The sequence below is a fragment of the Cheilinus undulatus genome, linkage group 8, assembly GCF_018320785.1.
Source record: "Cheilinus undulatus linkage group 8, ASM1832078v1, whole genome shotgun sequence".
Classification (NCBI taxonomy): domain Eukaryota; kingdom Metazoa; phylum Chordata; class Actinopteri; order Labriformes; family Labridae; genus Cheilinus; species Cheilinus undulatus.
The window spans coordinates 14,246,824-14,262,726 of NC_054872.1; the positions used below are offsets into that span (position 1 = coordinate 14,246,824).

The window sequence follows — 15,903 nt, forward strand, 5'->3', positions numbered from 1 at the left end:
GTAGAAACCTTGTTTTAAAAAATGGGAAATCTGCCAGTAAAAATAGGACAGATGTTCATTGTCTGAATGCATTTTCATTTCCTTTAGGACTTTTCCACTCAAAACAGAAAGCATTGTCTTGCCAGCACACAATAAAGTGGTGGAATAAGAAAACAAACTATAAACGTTTCTAATAAAAAGAGGAACTTTGCGTCCCTTGGTTTATTTTTACCTTAATGCTCTCATATTTTCTTAAATTTCCTGCCATTACCAAAGCTCCTCTTCATTCCTATCTTGAACAAAAGACACATTTCTCTCCTTTGACACAGCAGTGGGTGTAGGAAGAGGGAAGATGACTCCGGCCGTTTAGCTTGTTTAATGACACTCGATTAGCTAGTAGTTAAAAATTACATCACCACCTCAGCGTTATGCCCCTTTAATATACCGTGACATCATTTTAAATCACACCGTGAGTGTGAATAATTCGGTAAAATTGCCATTTCTACAGTCATTATCGCACTTTTTGGAGTACTTTGTCATATCAACAACTTTTCGCTGATGAGACAATAGCAGATAGTTCCATTTAATGCGGAAGGAACCATTGAGCTGCTGAAAAGGAGGTTTTGAGACACATTAAAACAGACGTAGCGGTGCTATGCTATTCATGTTTATGCTAGCGTGTTTTCTGTGATTTACGTCCTACGTGTGGGTCTATTTCGTTGATTTTAAAGGAAAGTTTTTGAAAGGGAAGAAAAAAAAAATCGATTGGAATTCCCGTCCACCCCCACAAAACAGAATGGACTCGACCTACTCAATCATGCACTTCAGCATACACTGCAAAGAGCATGCTTTCACCTTTAGGATTGTCTCTTCTTCTTGAAGTCACCCTGGATTATTCCTGTGGTTAAAGCAGGTACGTATGTCTCTTTCTCGCTGTCTTTTAGACACATGCCCTCTATGATGGAACACCTCGTGGTCTTTGAATGGGCTGGAGGTGGAATCCGATTGTCTGATCTTGATTTATAAATAGGTTACACGCAGGCAAGGCTGGAGTGGAATGGTTGAATTAGAAAAAAATCTTGCGTGACCTCCTGTTGGATCATTATAGACAGAGCTAGAGTGGTGTTAAAGAAAAATGTGCTACTTTTTATTTACTTGACATAACTTCAACCAGTGCAGTGACACTTGTGATCTCAGTGTCAGTCATTTATAAACCTTTATAAAGTCAGTTATTCAAATAAGCAATGTACGAATCGACTTGATTCATCCTGCACCAACATCCCTGAGGTGATGCAAACTTTCCACCAGTTTACCACTACATACACTCATCCCTTCCTCTTTTATGGACAGCGATCACCGCAGCTTGAAACAGTGGTATGTTTATTTTAAAATGGGCACATCCAAGGGTGGAGGAACACTTCATTTGCTTCTTTTCAAAGATTGTTTTATTCATACGGAGGCAGACACAGGCTGGAGGTGGACGTGAGGGAGGGTGGTGGTGGTTGGTTGGGGGGGGGGCGTATAGCCATATTAGGAAGTCGTGTCCTACATAATAGACATGGCACAAACTGCCACTGAGCAAGGCACAGGTGCCGTGAGCTATAGGGGCTCTTCTTGCCACTGATATGAGGATGTGAAACCGTTGGAAGGTTATGTGACGGTTCTCTTCTGCTTTCAATCTCTGCGCATATTCAAGCTCCAACAACTCATCTGCATGATGTGTTTAAGGTAGTGCGGAAACATGTGGCGGGGGGAGGAGAATGGGGGTGGGGGGGGCGACAAACAAGGGTTAGTTGCATGTAACTTTTTTCTCTCCCCCTCCATGGGATGATGCACCTACAGGATGCGAGCCTGCTGATATGGTGAGGGGACACAAAAGGACTAAAGCTGCAGCTGCATGGTGTGTGTGTGTTTGGGGGGGGGGGTCCTCAACCTCATCGCAAGACTATACAAACTACTGACGTTTTTCTCCTCCATTCTCTGACGTGTACATACAGGTGAATGATTTTAAATAAGATCATGTGGGTAAAAGTGCGCAAACAGCCTGATCACAGATAGCGCTATCTGCCCGTGGCACCAACATGTCTTTTTACGCACCAATTCCATTGCGCATGTATGTTGTTGAGACTGCTGTGAAAGCTGGGGATGATTGTTCAGTGTTGCCTCTTTTCTACTCTGTGCGCCTCAGACTAAACATGCACACGGACATGAAGACATCCGGGGATGGACCCCGCTGATAGGAAGAGATTGAGACAAACGTGAAACAACGACGCAGTGAAATGAGAAGTCTCTGCGTGGATGACTGTGTAATGACAAGGGACAAACTTTTCTGCTTCTCCTTTCTTTCGCCCTCGATCTTGTCCTCGGTGTTTCTCTCACTCACGGATACAGCTTCTTTCCACGGTGCGTTCAGGTGCTCCCATAAGCTCCGCCATATCCACGATCCAGTCGCACGAGTTTCATCAGGAATACAGCCAATATTTCTGACGTGGAAAAGACAGATAATACCTTTTGTGATATGAAAATGTCAGATTATCACGTTCCTTCTAACAAGACGATCTCTCTTTGAGTGTACTCAGATTACTTACCTATAGACAGACCTGGTGAATTGTGGGAAATGGGGGTCCAAATAAAAGTTGTAGTTGATTTAGAAAACATTCGATATGAGTTTACATATTTTGCTTAAAATCTCTGTTGGGAGTTTTTATCTCGCTATGAAACAGATTAAAATTAATATATCTTTATACTTATTTCAGTTACCTGTAGCATGGCTTGGGGTGACAGATACAATGAATTACAGGAGAATATATGAAGGAGAATAGATTTTCAACTGTAGATTACCACTGCAAGAAAGCAAGATAGGGCAATATTCGTGAATAGGTAAGGGAAATATGGCCTTGTTCAGATAGGAATGTCAAGTTGTCACAGCCTCAAAGTCTCATGTTTGTCATGAACTGCAGATCTCCTATATGTCTTTAACATAATTTTATTTTGAACAATCATGCTACCCAAGGTGCACTTTGAACTAGAAAGGGCTCTTACTCTAGGGAATACATTTTTCTTGCTATGTTCAAGTTGGTTCCCATAACTGGGACTTCTCCATCTCAGTGGGTAACTTCACTCACAGTGCAAAAAAGCATTTCCGGAAAACTTTTAGTCAAAACATGTATTCTCTTCACCTGAATCTGGTACCAAATCACCGTAGTGTGTTCTATTCACTTTGCAAAACCTGAGAGCCCTGCTTTCTATAGCTGAGAGGCAAAAAAAGCTACAGATACGGTGTGTTTTGATGAATTTGCCCACAGTGGAGAAATATAAATTTTAATGGCAGACGAAAAGTAGATTGCAATTTAGTCTCATTTTAGTCTCCTTGATAATACTAAACTTGCTTTTTGTAAGAGTTTTTGCCATCAAAGATCTATTTGTAGCTAGTGTTCTGACATTTTTAGTCGTAGTTTAAGTCATCAAAATTAGCAGTGTAATAAAATCTACTTTAATTGTTTATGTTTGGAATTAGGTTATATTTATGCTGTCCCATAAGGATCTTGTCAAATTGGACAGTGCTGAAATTGAATCTATTATAAATGACATTATTAACCTTGCAGTGGAAAGCCTTTGTGTATGCTCCAAATGGGAGGTCTGCAAACTCTTTCAAGAGAGTAGTTGGGATTTTTCATTAGTTTTTTCTGTTTTGAATTTGTGTTGACAATTTCAGTTTAGATTTAATTAACTTTTTCCAGCTGTCTTTTTAGTTTAGTTTTTATTTTTTCAAAAGGCTTTGTTTTTGTCCGAGTTTTAGTTTATTCAGCAATATTTAGGCTAATTCTTATCAGGAGTGGGTAACAAAGGTCAGAAAGGTTAACATCATCCAGTTTTGAAAATAAATTCAAACAGACTACCCTTCACTTTTCATTTAATCTATTTTAATTTTGAATACAACTCAGGATTTAAAATGACCATTGTATGATGCCTTCTTTAATCAAATCAGGTCATTTTACATCTCCGTGCTTGGGTGTATGCATCAGTCAGTCTGCTGCTGTCAAAGGCTAACAGTAAGGAGATTTTTTTACTAATTAGATTTAATTTGAATTGGTTTTGTAAGCACATAATTAAGTAAGTTCATGTTTTGTAGAGCTTAATTGCTGTTAAATTTCAGTATACAAAAGTTATTTTCACATTTTAGTTTTAGGTATTTAGTTAGTTTTAGTCAACTATAATAACCCTGGTGCAGACCCAAAAACAATCCTGAAATGTTGAAAGCTGAATTTTGCCAAAGCCTTTCTGCTGAAATGGATTTGTATCGCGAGTGTCAGAAATGCTTCATTGTTGGACTTTAAAATTCATGTCAGGAAAGTTTATAGAAGATAAAAATGGTTATGAAAACTCCCCCTATGTGACCGTATTCGCCCTAAAGTTTAAAACAAACGATTTTTAAGGATAAATATAATCAAGCTGTCTCTCCCTTTACGACTCCATTTCCTTCATTCGTCCCTCTTTAATCTCTGGAATCTCGCCGTTTCCGACAGCACGTGAAGGCAGCAGCAGCGAAACGACAAGAGCGAGAGAGAGAGAGAGAGAGAGAGAGCGAGAGAGGAACCTGTGCTGTTCTCTAACACAGGGAGACAGGAATCCGTCAGAGATAACCCGATAAATATAATTGTTGACGGTTTTTCCAGAGTTGAAGCTCGGGTCGCTGTTGTCAGTCGCAGCTGTGGAAGCTTACAGAGTGTCTCCTCTTATCTCTGTGGGATGTAGACTCTTTACGTGTGTCTTTTTGGAGAGCTGCGCCGGTCTCCCCTCTTTCTGAGCGAGTGTTTGAGCCCAGCGGTGTTTTAACTGGTAAGGAAGTGACTCTGTATAATTACTATTGTTTTGTTGTTCGTTGGAGTGCCACTGCTGCTGTAAAGTACATTATTTTGGCTAACATGGCTCTTGACCTGTAGTCATTTCCTTTAAGAGCGGTACTGATTAAGAAACGGGCAGCTAAAGTACATGTGCTGCTACCTCGGCGATAAGGGTCGTTTTGAGGAATGTTTGCTTGATAAGAAGAGAGTGGGACCTTGCAAAAAAGGCAACAGCAATCAAATGACACGAGGAAACGAAAGAACAGCGTGAATTAAGTAGTCAAAGGAATTAATTTGCGACATTTAAGGCGATAAAACAGTGCTATAAAGTAGCATTAGAGGGCGATAAACTTATAAGCAGTAGCAGGAGTGACAATTATAGCTATGCCATAGGTGATAATAGAAGCATAAAGGTAAAGGCTATAAACATAAAAATGCCATATTATAGGTATATAATGGGATTGTCATAGTCAGAATCCCTAAGGGGGAAGCTGGAGTAGTTATCAGAGGACATAGTTATGTAAAAGCAGAGTTTGCAGCGAGGGGGAGAGAGGACAGTGTGTGCGTGCTTACATGTGCGCGCGCACGTGAGTCAAAACTTGCTCTTTCCTCTGTTGTTTATAGCTAGTTGAAGGAATACAAATGATGAAGACAAAAAAATGCAGGCGTTGTCTTAATGGGTGTTGTTGGAATGTAGAAATTTACAGACATGTAAAAGTTTCACCTGTGTGCTCTACAAAGGTGACTTTTCCAACATATCTGAATGTCTTTGTTGACAATAGTGTTGCTTTAGCACCTTAATAATAATCTTTATAAACTTGCAGTGTACACAGTATCATCCACTGTGAGTTTTCTGTACTTGACAGCATTTTTCCCCCCTCTCCTTAAATATTGACTTTCTGCAGTGTGCTGTTTTTCTGTCTTGGTGTTTAAAGATACAGTATTTTCTCCTCTGTCAGCACACACACTGAAAGAGATAGAGAGCTGGGAGGAGAGGGGGAGGGAGGGGAGGGGCGGGGAGGAAGAGAGACAGAGCGTTGTTTTGCAGACAGGATTACATTGTCTCCCCCATGTCAGATTTCAGACCCTGTGTTAAACATTTCTTCTCTTCCAAGCCTGCAGCTCTCGCTGTGCGGTTTAAACTTGTGAATCCAGCTCAGAACAAAAACAGCAATCAATGAACTAACTTTCACAAATTGACCGTTTGATAATAAGAGGTTATTTAAAAAGCACCACCTGTTCTCCAAACCCAGTGAAGAGTACCAGGAAAAAAAGGGAACACCCATCATGAGTTGAATGCTTTTCTGAACATTGAATTGATTTGTGTCCTTGCAGACTCTAGGTCTTACTTGTTTTTCATGCCTGCTCAAAAGGAAAGCCACAAATCTGCGAGGAGATTTCAATGTGGGAGTGTTTGTCTAAGAGGGTTATGTCATGCAAGAGTCCAAACAGTGTCATGTCTGAGATCACTTGTTGAGCATTGTTCAGAGAAGAAAAAGAGGAACATGATCTATGTTTAAATGTGACACTTGGTTGACTGTATGATTTATTTTAAATCAGGTGTTTTTAACAGTTACAGAGTGACTGACACAGATGTCTCAAAGCTTACTCCAATCAAGCTTTTTGTCTTGCCTCTTTTCACTCCCTGAATAAATGCTGCATACACCGGGCCCGTCAATAGCTCTGTTTGTCTTTTGTAAGCAGTTTGTGTGCTTACTTTTCCATCCTCATGCTGCTTATCGTGATCAAACTTTCAACTCTACCATGACTCTTTATCTCTCCCAAAGACTTGACTGTTTTGTAAAGTTCACCCTCCCACCCCCTCCTCCTTGCCCCCCCCACCTTTTTCCTGTATCTGTAGGAGTAAAATTAGCAATTTCATTTTTTTGTTTTCTCCTTTCAGAGTGTAGAAGTGTTTTATTGGTGTGCTGAAAAACAATGAGGACAAGGCAGGGCTTTGTGGTGGCAGAAATGCATTTTTAACCCATGTGAATGAATGGCGCCTCACATTCCACAGCAGCAGGCCCTTTACTGAATGGCAGCACTAACTCGGCTGTTTTCATTACTCATTACTGCCTTGTGCCTTTTCACCATGGACATAGTCATTTACCTTCACCAGCTCAGGGGGGGTTCAACACTAAAAAAGACCCTGTCATTTGAGATAGTTTAAGCAATATCTCTCATGAAGTTAACTTTTTTGTTTGTTTTCAGCTCATTAGTATTCCACAGGTTCTGCTACATTCAGCCCTGCTCACATTAAATATTTTTTTTATTATATATCAATATTAAGTTGCCAAAATGTATTTTTCTACCATCAACTGACATAATTGAATTGTTATGTATTGAAGGTGTTGAACTCAAAATTTCCATTTCGGCTAGAGGTGCACTGATTGTAAAAAGCAGTGCTGATGCTGTTGTTTAAAATACCAATTGAGCTGATGGATAACAGGGATGCTGATTTTTGCCTTAACACTTCCACTATTCAAATATTTTCTCCATGTTTGAACATGAAAATACTGTAGATCAGGGTTTGTCCAATTGGTCACATCTTCTTGTTTAATGTTACATTTCTACTCAGAGTCAGTGTCAGGTGTGCTAAATACCACCACTAAACTGATATGATCAGCAGATCAGTTTAGCAGATCAGCATCTGATGCAGATCAGCATCTGATGCTGGGTTTACACCCACATAATTATAATATTTTGATGATCTAATTTACCTGTTTTCATTGATTTGCATTGCTCTATTGGTGTAATAAATTAAGTTTTACAGCAAAGTATGGTCTGAAAAATCCATGATATCTGCTAAAATGACTCAAGATGCCACTAGTCAGTAGGGCTAGACAATTATGTCAAAAATAATAATCACGATTATTTTGATTGATATTGAAATCATGATCAATAAACACAGTTATTCATTGATTTCAAAACTTGAGTATTTATTGAACCACAACATAAAAGCACAATGAAAAATAAATTAGTAACAAGTAAAATAATAACAATATATTAAACAATAGCAATAAAAAACAATAAATAAAATTAAATAGCCAATCTACATGCACTCCTGTAAAACTGTCGTTCTGTCGTTTTTTTAATCGCTCGCTCCTCGTATTATTGATCCACATACATCACACGCTTGATGCAGCTGCGAACGCAACACAGGTGCATTCACAGTGCTTTTACAGTGAAGGAATTTGTATACACGCCGTGCTGTGCGGCGCATTAATCGTTTTGTTTCGATTATTATGTTTTTATGATCGTGAAAAATTTCGATTAATTGTCCAGCCCTACTAGCCAGTGAATGCTTTTAGCTGTGTTTCAATTCAGGGTTAGCATTCTTCAACCCAGCCTACATAGCCTACATTCAGACTGAACTAAAATGAGTTGGTTCTGTCAATGAAGCATTCCTGTTTGCATCACTAGCTACACATGACTTGATTTCTAGGGGAGGAGTTACTTTTCCATCGCTAGTTTGGCTGCGCTGAGCTACACCAGCTAGAGGAGGGGCAAAGCGGACGTGTACAGTTAAATTAAATATTTAAGGCCTTATAACACAATTACGAGTATTGGTAGCTATTTGATTGAGTTTAAACCAATTACTCGAATAAAAGTTTACTTATTGCAGCTCAGTGAATCTTAGGATAGGTTCGGCCACAAGGAGTGCACCAAATCAAACCCCTTTTTTGTGGCTGGGAGTGGAGGATGCACAAAATCATCTGCATGGTACTGGTATTGGAATATATTAGCCCAAAAAGTCAATTATCAGTATCAGCAAATATGACCATTTCTGCCTATATTTACAACTAACATAATGGCTGTAAATACTGGCCTATATGAGTCATAAATATCCGTCATATGCATGAATAAGTTGTTGTAATTTTAGGTTGGATAAGCAGACCAACATCAGCTATAGATTTCCTCATTTTTCCCCATTCCTTAAACTTTAAAGTGTTTTCTAAGGACTACAGCTTGTTTCTTTGTTCACCCTTGAAATTGAAAGTTTGTTTTTAAGACTGAATTTTATGTATGAGCTATATTTATGAATTCGTATCAATCCTGGTACTGGCTAAAATTAACGTGTAAATATCAACATATCAGGTATTGGCAAAAATCCAATGTTGTACTTCCCTGCTTGGAGGAAAACAGTTCATTTTCTACTGCATTTTAAAGAGCCATAGAACTGGGCCAGCCTTTGATGTGCTACTTTGATGTAATTGGTCTTCCAAATTGCCCTCCAAAGAATGCAGCCCCTGAATTGGGACACATCCATAGTGTTGAAACGTGCAGCTTAAATAACCATATATTTCTCTGAGAGTTATTTTAGTTAACTCCATGAAGTGGTCAAAAACACAAACACAGATGATGCAAATGTTCCCAAATGAGCTGGTGTTGGCTAACATGTTCATTAAATTATCTTAGAAAGATAAGAATGCTACACTTAGATCCATCATTATCCCCTAAAGAGGCTAAAGTACTCCTTTTAGTTTCTGGAAGAATACAATGGCTGAGTCTAAAACATTTGACAGTTTTTATTCTCTTGTTTTATCATGTGATACTTTCTGCTAATAGCTCTTTAGGTTACTTTTCGAGAAATTGGCGGGGGGTCGGGTTTCCAGATCTCTCTGTGGAGCCATGAAAAGAACTTTTTATGTGATACTAGGAAGTATTAGCACAGGCCCAGGTCTTTGTGGGTGGTTTCCGGCACCTTGTGGAATTCACGTCTGGAAGATTTCCAGAGCTCCCATGCTGTGTTATACTTGTTCATGCTAATGTCATACATTGAATCATTCAGCATTTTCAGACTTTAATTGCTTCAACCACTTTGGCTTTTCTTCTTTATCCCAGTCTGAGCTGCTCCTGCTAGCACTGCTTAGCTTTAGCTTTGAACTAGAATGAATATAGGAAAAAGTAAGACATCAAGTCACAAGACAGACATGTTTTCCTGCTGAGCAGAAGCCTTACGCGTCCTGCTCTTCTTCTCATCTTTTCCTTGTTATGCTTTAGATTGTATCAGTCCTTTCTACATGAAAGCAAAGATGTATCTGCCTTCACTGGCTTAAATAACTTTCTGTGGCATATTGAGGTTGGATTATGGAGAGATAAAGAAAACAAGTGCAGACGCGTTTTAGCGGCTGTTCTTTTTTCTGAGAAATAAAAAATGAAACTGGCATAAAAAGAAGTGCTGGCCTCTTTGCTGGTGGTCTAGACAGTCCCATCATTTTAATATGAGGTCTAGCGTCTGTTCTGTGGTGACAGCATTGATTCCCCTCTGCATAGTGGGGGTTTCCACTCTGAAAGGGCAATCTCTCTGTGTTAGCCTAGAAACACCAAGCTCCTGGATTAAATTATAAATGAGCCCTCCATGGGAAACGTAGCACTTACTCAGAGGGAATTTACATGTCCTGCTACTGTCATTCTGCCCATTTCCACTTTATTAATACAAAAACAGTCCCGGTTGCCAATTTTCTTGAAACTTTGTTGACAGGTGGGTATTTAATCCCTTTATTTGGGTCGCACCTGCATCTGTCAAACCCACACGGATCAATAGAGTCGCTGCTGGTAAGCCAAGCAGCTCTGTGCAGGTAGACCAGAGAGAAGCCTGATGGCTGTCTAAATGAGCCCCAAAGAAAATGATGTGGTAATCACAGGATTAAGATAGGAGAGGGGTTAGAGTTGGTTGGGGGTAGGGGAGGTGTAGTCGGGGGTATTTAGGAACAGGGGCCGCATCCTTCACCCTGAATGGTAGCGTTGCCTGGCCTTTAACTGTTGCACGCACAGATTTATGATTCTCTTAAAGAAACAGCAAACAGGTGATATGTTAGGGAGAGATTATAGTTGAACTTTACATTTGTGACTGTTTTGATTTAAACAGAAGTTCACTGTTGTTGCTGTGTGACAGCAAGTCATCATGAGACTACCAAACTCCTCATGGATATTTCCAGGCATAAGGTCATTACAGCATGTGAACCTGAAGGGTGGATGTGTTTTTAGAAGCAGTGAAACTCCATAATGATCTCTGTCACTCCAAAGGAGATGCACAGCATGTGTCATGCGAATAAGTTACACCTGTTATATATTCTATTGAAATCTTATTTCTGAACAATTTATGACACCAAGACAGCTTTTATTCAGCTACTGACTTTTAAGCCACTTTTTTTTCTGCTAAAAGTTTAGATTCAGGTACCACTTAGGCACCGGCATCTTTTATAGAGTATCAATTTAGCACCAGTATTGGAAACATCCAAACGACACCCAACCTTACATCTGACAGAAAGCAAAAAAAGTATATATAATACATTGTTGAGAAATTCTCAAGGTCAGACACAGTGGAAATCATCTTTATTTTGACTTAAGATACTTAGAAGGACTAAAATATAGATTTCTTTGCTATATTAACTAAATAATTCTTAATATTTCAGCAAAATAGCTATTAAAACTGATGTAAAAAGTTTGATTTATTTTTCTTTTTACATCATAGACTAATAAGTATTAGAATATATTCTTCTGCTACTTCTTATCATTTTAATTATTTATTGATTTATTTATAAGTAGAGGTGCACCAATTGCGAGAACTAGAGCCAATACAGTTAAGGATGTTTACAATAATGTAGCTGATGCCAGTTCTAATATGTCTTCATTACTTGTTTTGGTGTGGGACCCCCACCTTTCCAGCAGTTTTTCCTGTTTTTTTTTTTTTTTTTTTTTAGCATAAAACAGGTCAGAGTTTGTCCAACAGGTGGTTCATCCTCTTTGATATGATGGCTGAGCATAAGAGAAGATGCTGGAGCTATGGGCCAATGCTGTTGTGAAACCTACGCATCTGTAAACTCCTACTGTATAAAACCAGTTCACACAGCAGCCTAAAGCTAACAAGAAGCCAGTTGGTTAGTCTCAGGACTGGAGCGGTCATCAACTACATTTGCACAAGAGAGGTTTTTTTCTTGACAACACAGGGGCCGAACTTTCAAACTTCACTTAAGGAGTTGATTGAGATATTTAAGCTACATGTTGCCATGCTGCCCATCACTGAGTTTGATGCTGATTTTCTGTCATAATTGGGGAAAACACATGCAGGAAATAAATGTTTTGTTTTGATTTTCAGGCAGAGAAAACTGCACTCTCAAAGAGCCTGAAGGGAAAAGTTGACAGATTACGCCTCCTCGCCTGCCCTGTCTTTAACAGAGAAATCTATCTCTTACTGTGAATTTTGTCATTGTTATTGATCAAATTAACCACTATGTCTGACACCGACCCCTCACTTTGGATTTATGCACTAAAAATACCCATATAGAAATGACTAATTTTGATACTGATGCATTTGTTTCCTGTAATAGCTGAAAAAGAGACTTCAGTTTCCATTCTGTGCATTTTATAACCAGTCAAAAATTCCTAACTGGAGCTTCAGTGTAGTCAACTTTCAGGCTTGATACACTTACATGATTGAAATCAGTTCTGCTCAGTAAAAAACAAGTTGATCTGCTTTAAATGAATCATCACTGACTGTATGACAGTAATTAGAAACACCACTTAGTTTTTCAATGTTGGTATCACTCCCAGTGATGACCAAAACTTCTCAGTATTTAAGTGACAAAGGGAAATGATTAGTTTCTGAAATATAAAGCCATGACAGAGGTCAAGTTGTTGTTTTGATCCAGGACTTTCTGCTGCCAGATTGAAAAAAAAATGATATACTTCCATGATTTCAACTCTTGTAAGGATAATCAAAAGTTACAGCAAAGGAGCAAAAAAGCACAGATATTATTAAAAAAATTCTGTCTTGGCAGCATCACTTTTATATACTTTTCATCCCACTTAAAGTTACATTTCAACTTCTGCTACTCCAAATACTACCACTACCAAAGATGCACTAGTATGTAATAATGCAGCCATCTTTGCAGAGGCTGAAGCCGTCACTTTAGCCAGAGGTGCATCACAGTGAGTGGCTGATAATCTGATAATCAGGGGTGGGTATCGACCCCATTCATCAGTGCTGCTCTGTATGTATTAACTCAGGACACTCATGCTGTGTGGGGTTTTACACAAAGTGTAATCACACTCAGCTCAAAAGAATCAAAGCCAAATTCTCTACATTACAAGCTGCATTATCAGTCTCCATCATTCATGCCCTTTTTTCCCATCTTACACATTATCGATGATCTGATGAAGTAACAATCACTGACACCGAGCCGAGCAGAGCGTGCTGGATTCATTAGCCGTGCTTATCAGGTTTAGCTGACACCGTGATCATAGTTAATAGATTTCTGCCTGCGTCTATGAACTGACGCTGGGCATTGTTGCTGTGATTGCTGCGGGATTAAAGAAGAGAAATAAGCTTAGCTGGGAGAAATAGCCCAGAGGACCACGTGGCTGTGATCAGGGATTGGGAGAGAGAGAGGGAGAGCTGCCGGGGGAAGGAACAGCACTCTTTGTCCAGCCCAGATGTCACTGAAGTAGACGATCATTATTGATCCACTGCATTACACACATCCTGCACACCCACCACACACTCACATTAATACACTAATTATAAAGCTTTGAAATGGGAGTTTAAAAAAGACATTTCTACTTTTTTAACTTGCTTTTGGGGAATGAATGTCTTAATACATTTGATCAAGCACTTCAAACTGTGAGACATTATATAAATCATTAAAATACTTTATTATGTTATACAACTTATCTTTTCATGGTCTGCTCTTTTGGTAAACAGGTTTTTCTTGCTCCTGCATTCCTTCTACTTTCTCTGTCGGGTGTGTTTATCTCTCCGTAGCCTTCCTATTGGCCTTGTCCATATTTTTGATAGGCCACACAAACCGTGTTTTGCAGGGGTGATGGCCGGGCTCAGTAGGGAGGGGACGTGGCACCCAAACTTAATCCAAACTCACAGCAGCCCAGAGGGCATTAAGGGGTGGGTGGGGGTTGGGTGAACTGTTTCCTAAGCAGAGAGAGAGAGGCTCCTTTTTAGCATTCAGGACTCTGCAACAGATCATAAAAACACTCTTGGAATTGGAAAGAGTCGTAGAAAATATATGATTAGTCTTGGGTTTTGCAGATTTAGGAACATTTAATGGTTGCCAAAGGGGAAAAAGAAGTTCTGCTTTGTTTTCAGCTGTTTAAAATAATTAGAGTAGTAGTTAGTGTGGTAATGTGGCTGTGCAGACAAAGAAAGGAGTGTCACCCGTAGGATATTCCTAGATTTGTTTGCTTTGTGATTCCTGGAAAGCTGGAAACAAATTAGCATTTAGGACTAACTTGGATTTTCTTTCCACTTCAGAATATTTGCAAATATTTTTGCTTTTAGTTTCACATTGATGCAGAAACTTACACCTACTCCACCCTTTCATACAAACCCACACATTGTCTTATCTCCCTTCAGGAGCTGCCATTGTTACTCTTATAAGTATGAAAACAACTTTAAGAACAAAGTTTCATCCCTGCTCTTGTCTCTTAGCCTCCATCCCTCTCGGCTGGCCCACAATCACGACATCTATTAGTATGTAAAAGCTCTTTTTCTTCTTCTATCAGACAGAACTGAACAGAGTGGACGTAGTTAGAGCAGACTGAAGGCGAGTGATGTTGCATGTCTGACCAACTCAGGGAAACAAGCTGGAAATGTCTCCAGGCTACTGCAGCTAATCATTCAGCGCACAGAGGAACTGATCGTTAGCCGCTGATGTCAGCCTAACCTTGCCGGGATGTGCTCTAGAGTGGGTGGGGGTGCAGATGTACGGAAGTTTGGGCTTTATCCTGTCAGAAATGTTTGTTTTTCTGATTACGGAGGAGAAAGACACGGGATCACAACCTTAATGATAAAAGTTTTCCTTTTAAATGAGCGGGACATTCATACGGTGCTGTTATTGACGTGCCTGCATGTCACTGTTGTTTTGTCCTTTTGCTGCAGGAAAAGAAAAGAAATCCTGCTGTGGTAGGGCAGAGCCACTCATATGGAAATAAAGAAGGCACTTAGGAGTCTGTTTTTGTGGACGGAAACTGCTCAAAAGAATCAAAAAGAGTCCAAAGAATGAGTTTGCCAAAAGGTTACCACATTTTACATTCAATAGAAGTTTCTTGTGCCAAATGAAAGAGCTATAAAAATCTTTCTGTGATGTTATTATGTGGGTCTGTCTGTCGGTCAGAAAACATCAGTCTCATTGCCAAAGCAATGTATGAAATTTATAATAATAACAGCAGAGAATCGCATCATATCGAACACTTGGTTAACCTTTAAAACCAGCAAATATGGAAGTTTTTGGTCATTGTTTATGCTGGTGAAAAGAGGAGAGAACTTGTCTCTGATGTAATTTTACAAAAGACAGGTGGTTAGAAAATGCAGCACTGTGTCCACATCCTGTTGGCTGCAGTGGGTGCGCAGTCATTCCTCTGTAGGGATCCAGCTTTGTCAGTGGTGCCCTCTCTTAATCAGGAGGTTGTGCTCACTTAAGGCCTGAACGTACTTCAGCGTACTGTGAGCCGAGCGGACTCCGCACGGAATGTCTGCAGTCATCAGAGTTTCCATAGTCAAAGCTCACTGCCGCGTAGTAGTTTCCTGTGACATTTCCGTGAAATCCTACATTTCCCACAATTCTTGCGTGTTGTTTACATTTGTCTGTCATGATGTCCTACACTGACGACAAGTAAGAGGAGCTGCTCTGCCTGCTGGCTTTGCAAATCAATAAAATTAAGAGAAGGTGGTATGTACGGCCATTAAATGCCACAAGAGACGAGGAAGGGGAGTATGCCATGTTGCTGAAGGACATGCGAAGTATTGACGTGGAAAAACAAGTGCGAAATGCAGGTTGGTGTCACATTTAATGCGGGTCGGTGTGAAAAATACATGCCGAGCAGTGTTTTGTGTGACACCAGTTCGAGGAGTGGAGTCCACGCGGTTGTAAAATTGGAGCTTTGTGCGCACGGGCCTTGCGGACGTCTGCTTTGAATCCACGCGGATCTCGGCGAAGTCTGTTCCGCGTACATTCCGCCGAGTATGTTTGGGCATTTGGTCTGTACATATGTAGAGTTTCCTGTCAGTTACATAGACCATGTTACTCTGCCGTGGCCTATTTTGTCCCGCCAATGTTACATT

The 15,903-nt window shown here is 39.8% G+C and overlaps 1 protein-coding gene across 7 annotated transcripts in view; it reads left to right on the forward strand.

Moving 5' to 3' along the window:
• Window positions 1-4,574: 4,574 nt before the first annotated feature.
• znf516 (zinc finger protein 516) overlaps window positions 4,575-15,903 on the forward strand; it is a 90,787-nt gene continuing 79,458 nt past the window's right edge. For all 7 annotated transcript variants that reach the window (XR_005992193.1, XR_005992192.1, XR_005992194.1 and 4 more), the window contains exon 1: window positions 4,575-4,818. The gene's annotated coding sequence lies outside the window, so the exon portion shown is untranslated. The remainder of the gene's footprint in view (window positions 4,819-15,903) is intronic.